At 35.0% G+C, this 18,324-nt stretch overlaps 1 protein-coding gene across 3 annotated transcripts in view; it reads left to right on the top strand.

The window, feature by feature from the left end:
• The window catches only part of NR3C2 (nuclear receptor subfamily 3 group C member 2), a 172,709-nt gene that overhangs the window by 97,581 nt on the left and 56,804 nt on the right, over nt 1-18,324 (top strand). The gene's annotated exons all lie outside the window — the stretch shown is intronic.

Consider the following 18,324-nt stretch of genomic DNA (forward strand, 5'->3'; position numbering starts at 1 on the left):
AATTCTAGTTATTTGAAATCTGATTTATTTATTCTGCCAGACTTAAAGCAAAATTTCTCTGTAGCTACAAATAAACATGTCCAAACCTTTCATAAGCTATCTGGTTTATGAAATTCTGTAGAGAGACAAGCAGATGATGCATCCAACTGTTCTTCTGAAATACATAAATAATAACAAATGTAGTTTAAGGCTAATTTATGCATGACTGTTATACAACTATGACCCACCCTTTTAAGCATTTACATTCTTGTTAAAAAGAAGTTTATCAGTTTGGAGAGGAGTGATGTTTTCATAAAGCCTGTCTGGAATTCAGGTGGCTGAAACACAGGCTGCTCACAGTATCTGAAGCAAAGCATCTTAAGAAAACAACAGCTATATCCCTCTGCCAGAAAATGACCTGCTGAATTTGTATTTCCTATTTCTTTTCAGTTGCCCTTCCTTCACTTGACAGTGTCTTTACCCCAACAATTTTCCTGTCATTCCCAGTTCTGTTTCTGTTTTTGGTCACCATAGCAAGCCTTCCCTTTTTCTAGTCTTACCACTTAGGTTGTAGTTGCTCATGTTATTTAGCTGTGCTTACCTATGGAAAGCTCTTGGGTAGAGAGGGAGAATATATAACCTAAACTGGTTTTAAAAACTCTGTTTCTTGTTTTTCCTATTTAAATGTTTCAAGTTTTTCCATTGGGACTGCATGGGAAGTGGAGATATAATGATGAAACATAGAGCTTGAACGAAGGAGCCTTCTGAAGTGTTTCTCTGAAGCACTGAAGCATCCTTCTCCCAGTTGCTGCAATATTGTGGTTCTTAGTGCAGAAGTGCAGAAGTCAGTTCTGTCAAAACAAAGTAACTGATTCATGCAAATTGACCTTCCTTTGATGCTTAATAGAAGTGGAACAATTCCCTGCTATATAATACTTCCCTGCATTGAGACATTGCAACATGTCTCCACAAGGCCAAGAGCCTTATTGAGGTAGATGGACTGCAATCCCCAGAGGGTTAATGAAGATCTCTCATGGAATATTTTAATCAGAATTATAAATGAATTAAAGTTCAGTTTAAAATAAAATTGTTATGAGAACATCATCTGGCTGCCAAGTTAAAACTAACAAGAAAGGCTGTGATTAGTGCTGGAGTATATGACTTGCATATAGAAGGTCCTAGGTTTAATTGATAATATGTCAGGTGGGACTGGAAAAAACTTCTGCATCAAAGCCTGTGGAAACATATATTTTGTCTATTGCTAATATGTTACAATTAATTAAGGTGGCTGCTGCGTTTGTATAGATACCCAGCACTTTTACAACTTGATAGTGTTTTTACAACTGGAGGGATCTTCAGATGTAAACTACAGAATGCTTCCAAGTATTTTGACCAAATTTGGTAGTTTCCAATAACATTGCTCTTGCAGCATAGCAGCAAGGCCATCAGTCCACCTTTGACTGGACTTCTTTTTCGCCTGCTTCAACTTCTACATTTTGCAGCAAGTAAAATAAATTAAGACCATATAGCAATGTTCATAGACCTAATCAATGAACTAACTTGTGAAACTGTTGGGAAGTTTCTCTGAGACTATGCAGCGCAAATCTTCCATTTCAAAGATATGTAAAAGATCGGTATTGGGAGCTATGAATCCTTAGCTACTCATGAGAGAAATAAACTATGCTCGTGTTTTGAAGTATATTAATTGAGAGGAAATGAATGAATATAATCCTAGGCTACCTAACTTTCTATACAATTACTGTATTCTGTGTCTGTAGATATTTACTCAGAAGATGGTCTTAGTTCAGCATATCCCATATAAAATGTGTAGTGATGGCACATAAGCAATCAATCAATGCTACATATTACATTTTAGAATGGTCCATATACTAGTTGTATAGAAGTAATATTAAAAACTTACTAATGGTGTTTTTTCCTTTATTTCTTAAAAGGTGGATTTAAAAGAAGGTTGATTTAAATTATCCTTACCTTCTGCTTTCTGTCAGAAGGTAATATCTTCGAATCATCTAGTAGTACAATCTTTTATACTATACTTCTCTCTATTCTCCTTTTACTTCAGCAGTAATGGAACTAGTATTTTTTCCATTAAAATCTGCAGTTTTTTAAAATTAATTTTCTCAAGGCCTATGCCCCCTGGAATACAACATTTATTTGGCTTTTTAGTGTTATCACAGAATCTGTTTTTAGATACAGAGTTATAAACACACACATTCACCACTTATCATAACAATCTGTTCCAGTATATTCTGGTAATGTTGGAAAATTTACAGAAGTGAATACAGAGTTGACTAGAATGTGGTTCATTGTATTTTTTAATGTATTGAATTATGTCTAATTTAAGTTCCATTAATTTTCACTGCAAATATTCTAGGATAACTGTAACTGATTCAACCTGTTTTTATATATCATGCTAAGCAAACTTTCCCCAATTTGAGTGGGTTTAGTGCAGTGTATGAACTTGCTCACTATATTTTGAACATTATTGTTGACCTTTCCTGGCCATTTAAATTTAAACTTTTTTGTTTTGGAAATAGTTTCTGTATCCCTCCTATTTTTTAAATCATAGTCAATGGTTACAAATATATAAACATGGCTGTTGATCCCCCTGGATGATACTTTGTTTGGGGTTTTCTTTATCTTTTTTTTTTTTACTGTTTTATATGTTAAGCTGCAGAGTTATTGAGTTGGGTGATCCAGAAATTTTGACAAATTTCTGGACCACCCAACTCCAAGTAAGTAGATATATTATAAACAAACAAACAGTCTTGTTATAAACCTGCACTGAAAGAGGGAAGTTTGTTTGTCTCTTTCCTCTTCCTGTATTTCTGTGGTATGATTTTCACAGTGATTCTTTACCCCCTTTAACGTTACAAGCAATTATTCCTTCATTCCATATCCTATCCCTTAGCTACAGATAAATCCATAAAGCATCATCTTTTGAGTTGGTGTCAGCAGAAGTCCGTAAAGGGTTGCCAAAAGTAACAAATACCTTGTTTTAACCTTGATCAAATACACCAACTTTTATATTCCTTCCTTTTACTTCTAACAGTCTTAATATTTAGTTCAAATATTGTCATATTCATTCAAATATTGTCATAGAATTTGATTTATCTTCTTCTTTGTCCCGTGACACTGAGTTCTTCAAGGATTTAACAAGATTTTTTGGTAAATCCAGTAGGAAAAAAAATGTCCAGATTAGTTTGTATTTCCCTTTTAAATTTTAAAACATCAGACAATTTCTTTTGTAGATCCAGTGAAACATCCTTAACCAAGTCATTCTCTTGGCCTGTCAGTTGTAAATCTACTTTCAAAACTATCTTGTCAGATAAAATTTGTTCTACATCTGTCATTTCTTCAATAACATCTTTTGGACATAGTCTATCCATAGAAGCAGACATTGTTAATTAACATTTGTTGATATTGTAGCTACTAATTTCTGACTCCATTCTTCAAAAGTCTCCTTTGGTATTTTCATTGTTATAATGTTTTGCATTTTATAGGCTTGCATTTTTTTCCTCCACCTAAAATAGTCCCTGCTATTGTCCTGTTTTTAAAACCTGAAATCACTTATCTCTGTTAGGTCTTCCAAAAACCAGAACAGGTCTATTTTCCATAAGAAGCTGTTTGTTATTTACAATTAATTCCAAAGTCTTATTGTAAAAGTTTCGATATTCCAAATTTATCTGGACCCTTAGTCTATTTATAACTTTTTAACATCAAATCTTATTTAGCTTTTTGCTGTTTATTTTAGGTTCTTTAAGTTCTTGTTATAATTAATTTTTACTGTGTTCAGAGTTGAAGACAAAACTTGCCTGATGAAGACTTTTCAAACTTGTCCTTCGAAGTTAATAGGCAATTTCCAAAAGTAAATAGAAAGTGAGGTTTGGGAACGTAGTGTCCTTTAAAAGGCTCTGTCGCAGTTGCGAGCAAGATGGCTAATCCTTTTGTCTCCCAGCACTCAAACCCACAGAAAAATGCTGTCCTGCAGTCTCCTTGCAAGGAGCAGCCATCTGGAGCACCTAGTTTCTAAATTAATCTTATCAATTTGCACATCACTGCAAATTATGGAAACTGTGAAAGAGGAAATAACGAAGGGACAAGATGGAAAAAAGGAGACACATTTATTATTATTATGAATTTTAAAATGTATTAAATTACAATTGCATATGCAAAGCTATAAATATTATGGATGCTATCTAATAAAGAAATATTTTAATGTATTATCCACATGGGGTTTTTGTTTGTTTCTTTTCAAAAAAATTTAATATAATTTTTATTAAGAGTTTTTACACAGATAAGACAAATAACAGAAATATATAAAGAAAAGAGAAAAAAAGTGCAGAAAACAATATACTTGAAGGGGAGAAAAAGACAGTCAAAGAAGCAGCTTCTGTCCTTCTTTACAACAGTTACAAACTCATTATCCCTTCTCCTTCCTTAACTTTACAATAATCCCTTCAGCCCCTTATTCAGCCCTTTTTCAGTCATCATATCTAGAAATCTGTCATGTTCGCCGTTTCAATGTGCTTAGTACATCGTAACGGTTCGCATGTCATTAAGCTGATGCGTGTTTCATCTTTGCAGGGAGGACAGTTCTTCCTACTAGAATGCTTATCTCTTGGCTGCAAGCTTGGAATGTATTTGGGTTATCTCGTGTTCAAGGTTGCTTTCCCAGGCTAGAAGGGATGACGGTTAACAGCACCTGGGATGGGTGGTGTTGATGCTGCCAGGCGGGAGGAGGGGTTGCGTTTGCAGCGAGGATTTTTAGTTTGTATTTGGCGCGCTTTCTGTCATTCTCAGCTTTCTCTGTACTTGTCACAAGTTTCCTAATAAATCAGATTTCATTTAGCAACCTCTTGTGAGTCTGGGCAATCATTACATAATCACCATTTCACTTTTTTCTATTTTCAGCAAAACCCCCCTAAAAGGTCTTCAATCTTTTATAAAAGTACTTATTGTTTTATCCCTTACCAAACAGGTCAGTTTTGCTACCTCTGCTAATTCTGCTATCTTCACAATCCATTCCTCCATTGTGGTTTGTTTGTTTGTTTCATGCAGAGGAAACTCCTTTTACCCAATGGCTTCCATATTTTCTGAAGTTAGTTATAATGTGTTTCTGAATTTCAATCTGGTGAAGGCAATAAATATCTCTCTATGAATGCAAATATGCACTCATGAGCTTTGCACCAGAATATTCAACAATGGGGTTAGATAGATAAGTTCTTTATTGAAGATATAAAACAAACAACTTACAATGATAAAGATTAGCTATTGCAGAATATATAAATATAGCCATATTTATATGTAAGTTATTTTCAGTTCTCTGTTTAGTTTCATAAATTAATTGTATAAATTTAAATACTTATCATGCAGGCAGCATATTTTAGCAACATCAGTCCAAATGAAAGATGTTCCACCAGGCTGAAAAGACAAGTAAACTGAGGGGAGGCAGTTTATTCACTTTCATTTTTGCTTTTCCCAATTGTCTTAATTATAAAAAATTAATTATAATGTTCTTCTGAGCATCTTCTTACATACCATCAAGCTGCAGACATTAAAGAAAATGCACAAAATATGAAAAAACTGACGTTTAAGGTACTAGAGATTTGTATGGACCCTGATTAAGGCCCTGGCTTCAGTAAGAAAGCTTTGGTGCAAGTGGATGGTGAAATTCTTGGGAGTACCTGGCAAAATTCAGAGTGGACAAAATTCAGAATATACTTCCATATCCTATAAGCCTATCCAGTCCAATCAAACCTTTCTGAATGCATGAACTGAATGGAGAGTTTACAGAATTTTGTTTTCATTGTGTTGTAAATGACCACAAAGGTTTTGTAGTCCAGTTTCTCACTGTTAAATTTTAGTTAACTTTTTCGACAAACATACTATATGTATTTAGCTTATCCCAGTATGTAATATACACACCATAAATTGGGCTGGTCAGTGGACAAGCTTACTTATGACTTAAACTTTTGATCCAAGTATCAGTCAGTCTGTCTATCAATCAGACAGAACCTGTAGCCAATTAAATATTTCAATTTTCAGAACTCCACTTCAGGATAACGCAACTTATAACTATAAATGGTTATAAAACCATTTTACAGTAAAGCTAGTTTTATCAGTCCAAAAATGCATTTTTTCTGGAATGATCTTTGGAAAGGATCTCAGTATCAGTAGTGAAGTAGTGATTAAAGGCAACACACAAATGGTTGAAATGAAGAGAAAATAAGATGGAGAACCAAGGACAAAAAAGGAACCCTAAATATACAAAGAGAAGATTTTATAAACCTTAGGAGCCAATTTGCTAGAATTGGTCATGTGATAGCTTCCCAGTACCTATATAAACTTCATGAAATACACTGAGTTGCAGAAGATATACTGTAGTTGTTTACATTATAAATATCTTCTCCACAGAGCAATCACAGCCAACCTCATAGCCTTGGATAATTCAGCACTTGATGATGATCTTATCTCAGCTTCACACATTTTCCTTCAGCAACATTCCCTTTACTTCCATTTTTAATTAAATAAAACTTAGTATGTCATCCAAACTTAGAAAAATGTGTCTGTCTTAAATATGGTGTCCTATTTCAGGCTGAGCATAAATACAGAGTTGAATTATAGGGAGTTTACTGCTTGAGTTGCAAGCAGTAACAGGCAAAAGCAGGCACTGCACCAATACATACAAGCACATGCACCCACCAGTAATGCTTACAGGAGAGCAAGGTCTTGCCAGAATGAGGATAATTCAAAGCTGAACCAACATACTGGTAGTGGAGACTAGACACAGTGTCGAGGTTCATATGTCATAAAAGCCTAGTCAGCTGGTCCTGGGTCAAAGAACCAAGGTTCAGGAAGTAAACAGGAATTACAGACACAAGAGCATGAAGCCAAGGCATGAGTGGTTGTTCCCAAGAAGAAGCCAGCCACTGTGAATTGCTCTGATATGGACCAGCCCAGGTGCAGTCCAATTAAGGCTGTTGCCACTTTTGTTTCTGAAGGAACTGATCAGACAGTCTAGAGTTCTTGGTATGGGCTTGGGCTGGGCAGTCACTCAGAATCAAGACCTTCATCTGACTTGTCCCACATCTGCTTCGGATGATTGTTGGCAGACTCAGCTTCCAGTCGCTGATTATTCCCCAAAGCCTGAGGCTAACGTTCTCCTCCACATCTTGAATCCTCTGAATCAGAGGAAACCATGATAGTTAGAGGAAGCAAGCTAATGTCAAGAAAAGCATATTAAGTTTCTTTTAACCAGCAATAGCTAAGACTAATAATGTTCTAGGATTCAGTTGCATGGACACTATGTTTAAACCTGAATACAAAATGGAATATTTTGATAGCTGTCAGGAGAACTCTGTTAAAAAAAGAAGAAAACAGGGACAGAGGAAAGATACTGGGCTTATTCTTGTGTCACTAAAGCATAGTTTAATATTATACCAGCATTTTAGAATTAATTAGTAGGACTGACATCCTAAGAACCTGTCAAAGTTCTTGCACATAGTAGTCATTCATATTTTTAAATAAGGTATTTTCATGTGTCTGGAGTTAAACAATTTATTTCCATTTAAACAGTCTAATAAGTGACTTACAATAATTAAAATTATAGAATATAAACAGTAAAATATGTACAGTCAAAACAGAATTAAAATAAATATTAAATCAATTTATAATGAAAATTTGGTGAAAGAAGTATTTTTGCCCATCTTTTTTAAATACTGGAAGAGTAAGGGTTAGGTTTCCACTGGAGTGCTTTTCAAAGCTGATTTGTCTGTTTCTTAACATTCTGACAAGACTATGGTTTCCCAATAATAATATTCCAACATTTAGTTAAAAATGAAGTCCTTGCATAACACACTCATTAATTATTTCAGTTACGTAATTGCAATTCTTTTTAACATTGTATGAAACTACTTTTGTCTGTTAACTCCTTTCTTCTTTAGCAGGATTCTTAGCATTAATAACTGCTTAAGTTTCAGTCACTTAAAGTCACCTTACCTGCAGTTTCCTAAGTTGACAGTATTGCTATTTCCATACATTGAACAGGGTGGGGGCAGCACAACTGGTACAGATCAGGGTTAATTATCTGGTTAACTGTATTGTTGTAATTTAAATAATGCCTGTTTAGAGGCATGGGAAGCATACATTTGGCTTCCTGCCCCAATGTGTTTATGAAGCACACATTAATCATTCTATCCATGGCAAGGGTTAACTAACCACTTTTCAGCAACAGTAAAAATATATGTTATCATCTTTCTTGTGAAACAAGTGACAAGATCTATCACATATTAAATTAACTACTAGCTTGGAATTAGGTATCCTCTCTTGATTTTTCTTCATCTTGTAGTAACTTGTTCTTCTTTCCCTTTGCTCAACATGTATGTTGTTTATTCGTTTAGTCGCTTCCGACTCTTCGTGACTTCATGGACCAGCCCACGCCAGAGCTTCCTGTCGGTCGTCAACACCCCCAGCTCCCCCAGGGACAAGTCCGTCACCTCTAGAATATCATCCATCCACCTTGCCCTTGGTCGGCCCCTCTTCCTTTTGCCTTCCACTCTGCCTAGCATCAACATCTTCTCCAGGCTGTCCTGTCTTCTCATTATGTGGCCAAAGTATTTTAGTTTGGCCTTTAATATCGTTCCCTCAAGTGAGCAGTCTGGCTTAATTTCCTGGAGGATGGACTGGTTTGATCTTCTTGCAGTCCAAGGCACTCTCAGAATTTTCCTCCAACACCACAGTTCCAAAGCATCTATCTTCCTTCTCTCAGCCTTCCTTATGGTCCAGCTCTCGCAGCCATATGTTACTATGGGGCTCAACATGTATATGTATACATATATAGCAATCACTAAATACATATGTAGCAATAGCAATATGTATATGTATATAGCAATCACTAAACATCTATCTTAATTATGTCTTAGTTCCCTCAGCTATGCACATGAAAATTAAAATTCATTAAAACTCCAGCTTACTTATTAACAAGCAGTGTGGCAGTTCACATGACCTGCAGATGTGGCCCATTATCTGTCCACTTTAATTACTAGAGGGGCCTCTTGTGATCCTACACTGTCTGCAGCTAAGTCCCATTTTTCTAATATATAGGAAGAAGGGGTATGGGTTTGTAGTTACAGACATAAGTGGTTAACATGTTGAAGATGGTACATTTATTTATTTTAATTTATGTCCCACTTTTTACCTGTATGAATTTAATTATTCATTTTTTAAAATTTATATAACCGCCCATATTATATAACATAACAGTAGGTGGATAAGAATCAAATATAAAAATAACAAAATACAACAAAATTAAAAACTCTTAAACATTAACAGGTCCCATTACAGTCCATTTCAAGAACACAAATGCTGACCTAAAGCCTGAGGGAAAAGCTAGGTCTTAATGGCCTTCCAGAAGGGAGCATTCGTATCTCCAGGGGCACTATTCCATAGAGTAGGAATAGCCACGAGAAAAGGCTTGCTTCCCAGGTCCTACCAGATGGCAACTGTTAGTAGATAGGACCTGGAGCATACCTATCCTATGTGACCTATTGGGACAGATATATTGTATGTCCTTAGGAATGTATATGTTCTTAGAATTAGGTGGTCCCTCAAATAACCTGGCCCTCTGCTATGAAAGGCTTTGAAAGTGTTAACCAGCACCTTGAATTGCACCTGTAAAAAAACTGGAAGCCAGTGCAGCTCACATCAGCAGTATAACATGGGCAAACCATGGGGCCTAGAACTGCATGTGCTGCTGCTGCATTTTGGATCAGTTGAAGTTTCTGCAGGGTTTTCAAGGGCAACCTCACATATAGCACTTTGCTGGAGTCCTAAGGGAAAATGGCTAAGGCATGGGCAACTATGATCAAGATCTCTTGATCTAGGAATGGGCACAGTTAGCACACAAAATGAATTTGGGCAAAGGCCTATGTAGCCATGGCTGCCATCTGCTCCTTGAGCAGGAGCCATGAATCCAAGATTGTACTCAAATTGCGTACCAATTTTCTTAAGGGGAGTGCTACCCTATTTGGAGAAGGCAAGTTGAAGTCCCTCAGAATCAAAAGTCTAGGGAACTTTGCCACAAGCTTGGCTGCAGAGTCAAGGAAGTCAGCAGGGATGCCACTACATTGCAGGGAGGGGAAGTAGGCAAGCAGCAGCTCCAGACGATCCTCACGGCCAGTTTTAAAGTTTTAACAGTTATAAAAATTTATAGTATAATGAAAGGGTATTGTGATATTTCCCACTAATATTCTATTGTAGTAATACTACATTTTCTGTGTGTTCATATATGTGTTGGTTCCTTTGCAGTTTGAAAATAGTAGGTGTAACTAAAGAGTACATATTGTTTAATATTAGTGGAATAGAGCCACTGTTAAGAGATTACATTTTCACTTGCTGATGGGATTTCTCTGCTTGCTTGCTTGCTTGCTTGCTTGTTTGAATTTATTAGTGCCCAACTCCAATGAACACATACCTCAGATCTAAATTGGAAGGTTCTAAGACTTTCCTACAGCAGAGTTTGGGTATGCATGGAAGGAATGTGGGTATGGGTGTTAATAATCCTTCTTTTCTGAAATGGTAAATGTAAGAATATAATGCCATTGGATCAAATTCAGTGTGTTGATTTCTTAATATTTGCTCTGGGGTGGCTGCTATTATGTTTTATATTAAATAATTTTATTTTACTATATTCTCTTAGTTCTATATTTTTAGGAAGCTGAATTTTGCATTCTTAGAATAATGGCAGTCCAAATTGTGGAAATTTACAATCTTTATTTATACATGTAAGATGTTTAATTCTTTGCATTTCTGGAAGCTGTCTGCACCTGCAAAATATTTAGTGTATTTGCAAAGGAGTATTTAAAGTAATGTAATTATTAGTGAACAATAATTTGCTTCTATTTGCATATGAGCGATGTGCTATTACTAAACTTTTCTTATTTTCTAACTTTTTTCCCCTAGCAATTATATATCATTTGATTTGTTTTTGAATGAACTACATTAATTATGTTTTTGTAGGTTTTAAAGTATTTTAATGTTGGATTGGCTACATTCACATTTTAAAACATCACAGTGCTTTTAGTCTCTTCCTGATTATTTATATCCTAATCATCTATATGAATACTTTCCCATATTTCATTATAGTCAGCTTTCTAAGTAAAAAACAATACTTCACTTCAAATGTTGGGCTAACTTAATCTAGACAACATTTTACAATATAACTTTACAGAATGCATTTTACTTGATTTGTACTCATAATGCAACCATTCTTTTATTAGCTGCCCTGTTTCTAATGGGAATATTAATTCCCTTGGAAGTTTTTTGGTAACAATTGTATTTTTAACTTTACAGTGAACCAAACCCATCTTTATATAATATTGGTCAAAGCACTGTAATAGAACAAGTACAGACACAAGATCCAATACTGCACTATGTATTGAGTTTCATTTATGTCTAGTATATTACATTTATAATACCTTGGACATAATTATTTCCTCTAATTCTCTATTATGCATTCCAAGGAGAGATGGTGTTTTTTGTAATTAGAAGCAACAATTTAGATTCACAATCATCATACAATAAGACTAAGTATGTATGTATGTATGTATGTATGATGTCTCGCTTATCTACTTTAGTGAATACTCAAGAACTAACAATTTTTTTAAGGAAACATAAACAATATAAAAATTTAAAAACAGGTTTGATTAACAATAACTCTGGTACTAACATCATTTAACAATTAACAACCTGGCTAAAGAAATGTGTCTACCTATTTTTTTAAATGCTGAGAGAGTGGGTGCCAAATGCAGCACTTGAATTGGGGCTTCCATTGCCTGGATACAATGCAGAGGGACTCCCAATTCTGTGTATCAGAAAGATGGGCCTTTGGTAGCTGGGACATCTTCAAAAAGTGTTGCCCAGAAGTTAGTTCTGAAGAGGTTTGTAATGTTTTGATTATAATTAAATCTATTATGGTTTACCCTTTCTCAGTTTATATTGCTGTGGCATGTTAATGTAGTAAGAAGAAGTCAGATACTAATTCCTCTAGCTTAAATAATGATGTGAAAGCATGTGATCTTACATGTATGATACAAATGATCTCTCACACTTGAAATGAAGTCTTGGAATTTTTCAAATTGAAGTGGTCTATGCATTTAATCAAGCAATAGAGGAAATAACAGCTACCTTTACTTTGCTTCCTGAAAGTGCTTTTGAACTTGAGAATGGGGCATGTATGGTTCAGTGCTTCATGTGTCCACAGAAACCCAGTGCAGACACAGTGCTCTCTACAGACTATGCTTCCTTGTTCACATAAGAGAAAACATTGTTATCTACTGTATTGAAGTAAATGAAACAGCTCAATCAGGGTGAACTTATCTGGCTCATACTAAAACAACTGCAAAGCCAATATGTGCAATCTATTCTGTGGTAACAGCATTGGAACAATTGAGATATCTATAAGGATAATTTAATTTAGGCTTTTACAGTTGAAAGGGGGTGATATTTATGATAAAACACTTCAGATATTATCTTCCCTTTAATACCCCTTTCTCACTAAACAACCCAACAAAACAAGATCAACATTAATATTTTTTATAAAGCTATTCTGTATAAACATAGTTCTTATTTGACCCTATTAGGAAAGGAAGCAAAGTGAATGATGCTTTGCAAGTCCCTTTCAGCATATTTAAGTTTCCTTGTTTATATATGTGCTTTCAATTGTTCCATTATTTGTAACCTGTAAAGAATTGCCTGCCTCAGTAATAAGATGTTGGCAAGCTGGCTAGGGATAATGAGTTTAGCTTGTTTGATGGAGGCCCATGTTAGATAGTGAGAGAGATTGAGAGAGAGAGAGAGAAGTCTATTTTACTGTATAATAAAGGGAAAACAAAATGTATATTGAAATATGAATGCAGTAGGAAAAACATAAGGCCTAATGAGAAAATTAAAAGCATATTACTGTAAAACAAAGGAGGAAAAGTTGGAAAAAAGAGAAAAGGTACTTTAGAACATGCATTCAGAGTGATCATGGAATAGGCAGCATTGCATATTGAAGATAAATTAAGAGAGGCAGTTTGTTTTAACTGAACTTTTTTTGTTTGATATGTTATAATTTATCAATCGTGTTAATCAAAGTTAATTGTTAGCTTAACTAGACACCCATTCTATATTTGTACAGAATATTCTAGCTGTGGAATTCACCTAGCTTATGGGATTGTCTAGTTTCTTCCTCATTTATAAACAGGTATTTTGAGCTCCGCAAAGTATTTGAACTTACTTGTAAGAATAACTAAAAGCAGAAACAATGCAGGAGTCAGTGAAAAATGAGAGTTAAGGAAGAAAAGGAATATAGAAACCATTAAAGATATGTGAATCCCCAATATATGTTGGCACAATTACGCTATTTCAGTTTCTTTTTGAACACTGAATTGAGCTTGTTTTGAAGAAGGTTTCACTTTTATACGCAGCTCATTGGTTTTCAGGCCCGAGGCTCTTAGAAATATTACTGACACTGCCATCTACTGCATATTTACTCAGAAATGTTTTCCTTATTCCTCCATATGCACTCATGTAGGGTTGCAGCTTTAGTGTATAATATATACACTAAAGTTATAACAGTGTAATTATATTGAAGATCCAGAGGCTTGAAGTTTTTTGCCTAACTTTGTACTTTCCCAATATTTAGAAATTTCAGCTTTCAGCATTGGCAATCAAGATGTCTGGGAAGATGAAACCCCAATTCATCTGTAGGACATCAGAGTGATGTCCTTGAATCAGAGTGATTCAAGAGAACATTACAAGAAGTATGGTCATAAAATTATTTCCAAATGGGAAACATGCATATTGTCGGTTTCTCTTTCTGTGATTTAAATTAGCCCTTGATCTGAATATGTAATTTGATTAGGAGCATGCAGTTGATTGCACGTTTGGCTGAATTGTTGGTGATACTTACATATCTACTTCCATTGTCCTTTCTTTTTGTTCCTGAAGATAATTGTTGGTATTTAGGTGAGACTTGAATTTGAGTCCCTTGTTCAAATTCAAAATTTTGGTCAATATATCATATGATTACAAATAATGTTTGATATTTGCATTGTATATTCTGCATATAAATTATTCTACATTTTTCCTACCTTCTTGTTCAAACTGATAAAAGAGAATTCTTTTCTGAAATTTATTTCAAAGGATAATTTTGATGAAATTCTTATGGGTCAAGTATAATCTTGTACTGATTTAGTTGTAAGGTAGACAAGAGTTCTGGACATCTTGTCTTTCACTGTACAATCATCTCTATAGTGGCATTCTTTCCTGCTTCATAGCTTTTAATTACATCCCGAAACAAGGAGGCATCTTGCTTCTCTCATTTTAACTTTTATATTAATATAAAAGTTTGGTGGAAGCTTTGACAAGTTTTGGCCAACAAACCTCTTTTGTTTCTTTTATATGCTGTTATTATAGCTATCCTCTCAATGATACAATTGAGTCTTATAGTCTTGCTCTCAGTTGCAGAGAGGAAAAACTGGTTGTCAGCTATAATAAAACCAAAATCTCATATCAGTGATCAGTAGTTTTAGTATCAACCAATCAAGGTTTGTTTAATATCTCAGTGTTTCTCTTCAAGCCTCAGCAATCTGGCAAGCATGACAAATGGCCATCACCACCTGGGTCCACAAACTCTGAAATGCTATTTTCTGAGATGCCATTGCAATGGCAATAATTAAGTCCCAGATGCAACAGAAATATTTAGAACTAAGGTCATGAGCCATCTGTTATCAGGGTGCAGATTTGCTGTTATCATGATGCATGTTCTGTTGAAGCTGTCCAATCCAAATCTCCAAGTATTCTGTCCAAGTTGACCAATAGGTATCTGAACTCTGATAAGACTGGGATCTGGTTTAATCTCTGTAGAAACATACATGCTCCTTTACCACCTGAAATTTGACTAAAAATGAGTTTGTAGTAGCATCTGCCTATTTTACTTGACTTTACAAGATAAGTTTGCATTATCATGGAATTCAGAGTTGTTCTATATTTAAACTTTTTTGGCATATCAACTAAATATTTGAGTGCTTGGTTAGAGCTGAAGAGTTTTCAAGGCTTGAAAATTGTAATCAGTATGACTTAAGTACAGCCACCATTTGCATGGGGCAGGTTTGTTTGGAAGCCCCTTGCATAGTCTGTAGTTAACACCCAAAAACAAGGAGAACATTTATACTTGTTTGATCTAATGTTTTGCAGTCCTCGCTTCTGGAAGGAAGATTCAACAATATATCTAGTAAGAGGAAAATTGTCCCTGTCCACAGAGGGAAATAGAATCAGTTTCTCATGTGCATTTGCACTGCTCTTTTTATATGGCTTGGCAAACTGACCTAATAATGCCTGTACCAACTCATAGTTATGGTATCTCAGAGGAAGGGAATACTCTCATTTTAGCTGACAGGGTCACATTTGAGATCTATAGAAGGTGTACTAAATTCCATTCAATAATTCTTGGTTTTATGCTTTATAGTGCAATAGCTTTGATAATTTTTTTCTTTCAGATTTGTATTTTTGATGTATTCTTTCTTGTATGCTTTTTGATTAATTGTAACCTTTTTTTTTTTTGGTGTTTGACCATAAATCAGTAAAATAAATAAATGAATCCTAAGATATCAGTATATAAATCCTCTCATATGTTGGGAAATGTGGGGAACCAGGGAAGCTTCAGACTGATTGATTAAAAGATAAGTAACAGAAAATAATACAAGCTACTTCCAACAATAAATGTAATCAAAAGAAATGTGTCTTCAGTCCTGGGAAACCATTATTTTTTGTTGAAATACTTGTACCCTTTCTCCAGAAATACCTGATTTTTATTCCTCTTTTTAAATTTAAATTTATTATTTTTTCATATAATAAAATACAAATAGAAATTAAAAGAAGAAAAGAGAAACAAGAAAGTGCAAGAAAAAAAAGAAAAACTAAAGTTAAGAAATATATAAATGACTTCTAATCTTTTCAACAGATAATTACAATCTTATTATCTCTCCTCCCTCTTAAATATTTTGCAAATCCCCTCACCCCCTGATTTAATCCCCATCTTTCTTAATCTTCAAATCCATAAATCATCAATTCATTTTTTTTATTCTTTCAGCAAACCTATACGTTTTCCAGTCTATCAAAAAATTCAGAAATACCTGATCTTTTTCTCAACCAGATGCTGGCACAGAATGGGTTACTCTATCTAATCCTGAGAAATGTGTATCTCCAAGGAGGTTTCTGCCTTCAATCACTCTGAGCATTTCTCAATAAATGAAAATAGAATGGAATGGGGCCATATAAAACTTCAGAGTCTATTCCCAAGAATTTTAAAAAGGCAAGAAACCAAGAATCAGGCAGTCCAATAAACACACACAAATATCCAGCAAAATAAAAACGTATTTACCATTTTCATAAAATGGACAGTATGGGGGCCATATAGGCCCCTGTGGGCAAGCTGTTCCATAATGATGGGGAACCACCTATAAGACTTGTCTTTGAGGGCCTGTTTCATCTCTTGAGGAGAGAGAATCCGGAGCCAAGCCATGGAGGGCTTATGCAGTTGCCCCCACATCTTTCACAGAATTCTGCAGAAGGCTTTTACAGCTTCCACTACTCCCAATTTTTTTCCAGCTAGGGGGAAGAAAAAAACTATTAAGGGGAAAATATGATATAGCTGCAAGATATCTTTTCATTTGCAAAACTGTAATCTGTCAGTATAGAACCATCCAGTGATAAGGTCTACCCATACAAGCATTCATGTTTAAAGGGAAGACAAAGTATTGGTGCTTTCTAGAAATAAATGGGTTATGTTGTAATAGGCTGATAAACCAAACTACTAGTTTTTAAATGAACCTAATGGGAATGGAATAGAACCAAAGGATTGCTTAGGATTGGATAGACTGGTGCATAAGATTGTACTGCTTGCCCAGGCTCCCTGTTATATTTTATAGTTAGAAGTACCAGTGTGTCGAAAGAATGCTGGTGTTGGAAAGATATTACACTGATAGAGAAATGTGTAAATTTTGGAAATGTGAAAATCAGTTATCAAATTTAAATACAGTAACTTTATTTTCTTCTATAATTTTAAAGCAACGTTTGTCATACTTTTTCTTAAGTATGTAGAATTTTTTTTTGTTCATGACCTTGTTGTGGGCTTCTGTTATATACCTGTATGCTAGTATAAAATATTGGAAGCTCAACAATTATTGCCCCCCTCCCATTGTCTTTGCAAACCACTCATATATTTTTGATCAATCACTTGTAGATACAGTGCATCAGATTTCCATACATACTTTTACAACTGTTGCACAGAACTGGAAAACAGGGCTGGAAAAGTTAATCATCACAAGGTCTAGTCTGCTCTATCAATAAGTAACCAGTTATGGTGAAAAACTGAATATATATGCAATATTTTATAATGTGGTCAGGACTTGAACATGCCACTGAATTTGCATTGCAGAATGTTTGGGGACTGCCCTAATCTATTTCCCAGATTGTTCTAACCAGTTCAAGAGCAGTAAAACAAGGTTATATAATTAACATGTGATGTAGCCTAAAATAGTGAATGCAAACAGGCTGCTGTTGCCGGGCAGTTGGCAACTGCTAAAAGGGGGAAGAGAAAATTCTTCAGTGTATAAAAAAGACCTTTTTAGGTTTAAAATGCAGTGGTCAATAGAACCTGCCCCCAACCCAGAGACATGCAGCATGGCAAACTTTTTTGTTGTTGTTTTTCAATGATGCAGTACCCTTTTAAAAGGTTTTATTAAAGATACTGTCAATAGTATTAATAGTTAAGAGATTATTTCAACGCTATTTCAAGAGCTAGGACTTTGAATTTCACCTACAGGTATGTATGTTTTGTCCATGTTTCAAAATGCATAGCTTCTGCAGTGCTGAACCTCAGCTCAAATAACCTTTCCAGCAATCTGATCCTTAGCTGTCATGTTTTACTAATTAGAGGGCTTACAAGTGTGTGGCAATTTAATGGCACTGATTTGAATGGAGGTGATGCCTCCAAAGCTGCCAGGCAAAGTTTATTTCACAAGCAATTGGGTAAGCAAAAAAAGGCAGGCCTAGAATTAGATGAGTCTGTCTGTACAACAACAGTTAGAATTGTTTCAGTGAGCTAAGTTAGGCTGCCAAGGATGCTGCCCTACAGAAAATCATGTGGGTAAAGTATGCTTCCAGGAGATGCATGCTTCTGCTCCCCCAGCTGGCTTTTTATCACTGATTTTCCACAGCATATTTTTATTTCATTCTGCTGGGCAAATAATTAAAAGAGCCATTTCAAAAGTGAAATGATAC

The sequence above is a fragment of the Candoia aspera genome, chromosome 8, assembly GCF_035149785.1.
Source record: "Candoia aspera isolate rCanAsp1 chromosome 8, rCanAsp1.hap2, whole genome shotgun sequence".
NCBI classification, from domain to species: Eukaryota; Metazoa; Chordata; class Lepidosauria; order Squamata; family Boidae; genus Candoia; species Candoia aspera.